This window comes from Trichosurus vulpecula, chromosome 2 (assembly GCF_011100635.1).
Source record: "Trichosurus vulpecula isolate mTriVul1 chromosome 2, mTriVul1.pri, whole genome shotgun sequence".
NCBI classification, from domain to species: domain Eukaryota; kingdom Metazoa; phylum Chordata; class Mammalia; order Diprotodontia; family Phalangeridae; genus Trichosurus; species Trichosurus vulpecula.
The window spans coordinates 219330038-219335198 of record NC_050574.1 but is presented as its reverse complement, the minus strand read 5'-3'; positions in this window follow the sequence as shown (position 1 = coordinate 219335198).

Genomic DNA, 5161 nt, shown 5'->3' with positions numbered 1-5161 from the left:
TCAACTTTATAGCTACCTCATACTTAGCTACTTTATATATTTGTATTTACTTGCTTTACATTTATGCTTTACATATTTTAATTGTACCTGTTCTTCCCCGTTAGAATGTAAGCTCATTGCAAGTAGAAATCATCTCATTCTTTGTAACTATATCCTCAGTGTCTGGCAGTTTGCCTGGCACATAGTAGGTGCTTAATAAATTCTTGTGGATTAATACATAAAACAATAATACGCTGGGGCAAAATCTGAGGACAGTAGTTGGCAGGTTAAATAGTATTGAGTTCATGCTCTAGGAGAATCGTTTAATGGAACTAGGAAAGAAGAAATAACCCAGAGAAGAAAAATCTTAGTGTCGATATGATTGGTGTCTCCGAATAGTTGAAGTGTTGCCATTTTGTTAAAACTCAGAAGACAGAGCTAAGAACAGTGGTTGGAAGTTACAAAGAGGCACATTTAGACTTGATATTGAGAAAAACTCCCTATGAAGTTCTTTAATTGTTTCAGCTCTATCTGACCCTTTGTGACCCCATTTGGGGTTTTCTTCACAAAAATACTTGCCATTTCTTTTTTTTTTTTTTTCAAGGGAAAAGAGAAAGTTTATTAGGGATTCACCATAATGGGTTGTCTTAAGAAATCCCACCCTTTGTGATGCCTGTTTTCACAAGCAGGCCAGATTCAATCTACTGAGCTATATTGAATATGAGCCCCTTCATGGAGGCAGGATGAAGATTGTATACACAAAGTTTGTTGGAGGGATCAAGGGGTGGTCTGGGGTGACTAGAGGAGGGATTTAGGGAGGGTCTTGAGGAGGAGTGTGATGGGACTGGGATGAGGTCAGATTCCAGGAATCAAGAGAATGGGATTAAGGGTGGAAAGTAGCTGAAGGCATGGATATTGATAGTATCTAGGGTGGGAAGTAGCTGGACAACAAAGGGCAAGGCTAGGTAGAGATTTGGGGCTAATGATAATGTAAGGCTTATGGCCTTAGGGGAGGGCCAGATGTAGTTGGAAGATTCAAAGAGAGTTCAAGGGGGCTCCCAGAGACTGTATTCCAGATTCAAGGGGGTTCCCAGAGACCATGCCCTTATCATTCCCCCCTCAAACAAATAGGACCCAAATTCCTTTGGGGTCAGGGACGAAGGTCTCAGCTTCTGAAACTGCTTCCTTCTGGCAAGGGGTGTAGAGCTGTCCCTGCCTTGATGGGTCCAGTTCAGGGGGTACATGAGTAGTCATCTGGAAGTTGATGGCTTGGAGCCTGGAGGAGACAAACCTGGCAAGGAGGTTAAGCAAACCACCAGACAGACAGTATAGGAGTATAGAGAAAGGACAATTTCCCTGGGGGTTGTTAAAGATGACTATTTTGTACCTAGCTCCCCTAAACACTTGTTCTATGTACCACACTGCTTCGGGGTTTAGGAGTGTGTAGCATATCCAAATTAGGTCTGGGTTATCTAAGAGAAAGGCTTGATATTTGGTGAGCCTGTGGTTAGCTAGCCACTGGTGGCCATCTGCTTCTAGGATGCTCTGTACACAATGGGGAGTCAGAACTTCTACAGGCTGATCTGCTAGAGGTTTAGAAGCTTCCTCAATTAGAGTGGCTGTAGCAGCCATGGAGTCTAATTGTTTTGAAGAACAGGCAGCTGGCCTGGGGTCAGGTCCTAAGGACTGGGTTAGGACTCCCAAAGCCTGTCCTCTCCTTTCGACAACATACAGAGTGAAAGGTTTTTCTAGATTAGGTAGAGCTAATGCTGGAGTGGTGGTCAGTTTAGTTTTCAAAATCATGAAAGCTTTTGCTTGGTAGCTGCCCCACTCTAGAGGGAGTGAGTCAGGGCCTTGAGTGGCAATTAATGGTTGCAGTCCCTCCCAAGCCTTGGGCTTAATTGGATATTGAAGGCGATAGAGGGGAACTATGGCTGGGGTGGCAGAAGTAGCTTGCCCAGGAATTCCCTGATCCCAAACAATGGGCTCAACCCTCTCCCACACCTTTGAGGGAACATGGGGAGATCTGGTAAACAGAGGGAAAAGGGAGTTATGAGGTTTAACTGGAGAAAATTGGTTTCTCAATTTCACCATCAGGTCCCTTCCCAACAAGGGGGCAGGGCCAGAGGAGAGTGTAAGGAAGGAGTGTTCAAACAACAGATCCTTGATGCCCATGACCCCATGGGTCGAGGGGTGTGTAGGGCCAGAGCAGTTAGTTAAAACAAGAGAACATAGCTGTGATAAAGTGGGTAACCTTACCTTCAGCCTTGATTTTGCCCAGGGCGTCATGAGAGAGGTGGAGAAAGTGGGAGCATTGCTAAGTCCCAGGCTTTCCCCGACTTCCAAGTCTTGAGAAAACTGGAGGACAGGGTACTGGGAGGAGGCTTTACCACTTTTCCAACCTCGGGGACAATCCTTCCTCCAATGTCCCTTCTGGTTACATGCTGGACATGGTCCTGGAGGCGTGGATCCTGGAGGCTTCCTCCAGGGGGTGCCCTAGGGGGTACTCCTTGGACCAGTGACCCTCCTTGTGGTGTCAAAAGCAGGTTTCCCCACTGCCCAAGCCAATGGGCTTCCAAGGGGGCTCCCTGGAGGGGCGCTCCTTGGCTCTTTTTCTGGCCATGGCAGCAGTCAAGAATTGAGCGTGTTCTCTGTCTCTAGCTCTTTCCCTGCGTTTTCTTTCCTCTGCTGCAACCAGGTCTCTATTGTTGAAAACTCCGAAGGCCATGTCCAGTAATTGGGCCTGAGGTGTTTGGGGTCCCATTGCCAATTGCTGCAGTTTCCTCCTAATATTTGGGGCACACTGATTAAAGAAATACATGTTAAGTATTGCTGCCCCTTCAATAGAATCAGGATCCAAATTTGTATACTTCTTAATGGCTTCTACTAGCCGGGCTTGGAAAATGGCAGGGTTTTCCTTTTCTCCCTGAGTAATCTCCCTAATTTTTTGAAAATTTGCTTTTGAAATGCCATTCTTAGGCCTTCTAACAGGCACATTATCATATGGTCTCTCTTTCCCCTATCTTCAATCTTTTGGTAATCCCATCCTGGGTCACTAGTGGGAACAGCAGCTGTACCTGGGGGATATTTCATGAGGTTATCGCTAGCCAAACGATCCCCAGATTTTTGGGCATGTTCTCAGATTCTCCTCTTCTCCTCAGTGGTACAACAGGTAGAGAAAAGGATATGCAAATCACCCCAAGAAAGTTCAAATTGTAGGGACAGATCCCTAAAACCCTCAGTTACCTTAGTGGGATCTTCTGAGTATCTCCCCAGTTTTTCTTTAATTTGAATGAGATCCGAAATGGAGAATGGAACATGCACTCTCCTTGTCCCAGTAAGGGCAGGCAGGCACTTCCCTCAGGGGAAAAAACCTTGAAGGCGCTGTGGGGCCTGGAGCTTGGGGAGAGAGATCTGGCTGATCTGTATTAGACTGCAAGGCCAGGGGATCTGGCTGGCAAGGGAGAAGATGAGCTGGTACCTCAGGGAGGGTAGGGGACAGAGGGGGAGGTACCCCAGAGACTTGAGCAGGCGCCACCTCAGAGAGAGGGGCCTGCCATGGGGGCAGTGCCTGAGGCTGGAACCTGAGTAGGGGTTGCCCCGGGGATAGGCCATGAGGCCAGAACCTGAGTAGGGGGAGGGGCCACAGAGGGAGGCACTTCAACCAGACCCTTGGCTGGGACCTGAGCAGGGGTCACCAAGGGGGGGAGGGGCCATGGGAGGAGATGCAGGAGACTTGGACTGTTAAGGAGGCAGGAAAAGAGAGGGTTGCACTACAGGAGATCAAGAGAAAGAGGGAATGGCTACGGAAGGGGGAGGACAGGAAACAAGGGTGTTCCGGGGAGGTTGGGGAACAGGAGGAGGGGCAGAGCCTGAAGCCCTGCGGGGCATAAGGAGGGGGTTACCCAAAATGTCCTGTTGACCCCCATTTCCCCTTTGTGGTGGGGCTCTAGCTATGAGCATCTTACCATCTTCTCTGAGAACGGGATTCCGAGAGAGCTCGACGAAGGCCATTATGTAGGAAATTTCTCTCCATTTTCCTTCTTGCCAGCAGTATAGCTCCAGCTGCAAGAGAATATTATATTGTAAAGTCCCCAAAATCGGCCACTCTTCATGGCCTTCTAGGTGATGTTGTGGCCAAACAGTATTGTAAAGGTATACCAGTTTTTCCTTTTTAAGTTCTTTAGAGAACTTAATTTTTTTCCAATTTTGTAAGACAGCCCAAAGGTGAATTTTTGGGGATCGAGGAGGTTTGACCCATTGTGGGCTTGGGGGACTGGAAGCCCCTCTGCAAGGAGGATCTGGGAGTAAGCCTCAAAAAGAAACAAAGCAAGACAGGAAAAAATAAACACCAAAAGGTACCTGGGGTTTTCCCATTCCCTAGCGCTGAGAGAACTGAGAAAATTGGGGGCGCTGGACTGAGAACCTGAGAGCATCAGGCTGAGTCTGAGACAACGAGCAGCTGTCTAACCTACTGGGGACCAAAAAGCACCTCCAAAATGCTTGGAGAGTGAGAAGGGGGTTGGGAGAGGGAGAGGCTTACCTTCCAGTCTTGGCTGGAAAAGAACTTGAGATGAGCAGTTTTCCTGGTCTCAGGGAACCAAAAATGAAGCTGTTAAAAAAAATGATGATAGGTAGGGAACCACAGGTTTTTAGGGGTGCTCGTGACCCCAAAATACCATCACACTGGGTCCTGCCGAAAGAATTCAACTCAAGCCTTCTCAGCCAAGGAAAAAGAAAGTTTATTAGGGATTCACTATAATGGGTTGTCTTAAGAAATCCCACCCTTTGTGACGCCTGTTTTCACAAGCGGGTCAGATTCAATCTACTGAGCTATATTGAATCTGAGCAGCCATTTCTTTCTCCATCTCATTTTACAGATGAGGAAACTGAGGAGAACCAGGTTAATTGACTTGCCCAGGTTCATACAACTATGTCAAATTTGAACTCTGGAAGATGTGACTTCCTGACTTTAGGCCAGGCACTCATCCACCACACTACCTAGCTGTCTGAAGAATTAGACCTGTGCAAAAAATGGAATGAGCTGTCTGGGGAGAAAGCAGGCATTCCCTTCCTCCTCCCCTTCCCCATCCCCCACACACCCTGCCTGACCCCACTCAAGCACTCAAGAGACTGGATGACATATTGCTTGTCTGGAATTCTAGAAAGGGAATTTTTTTTT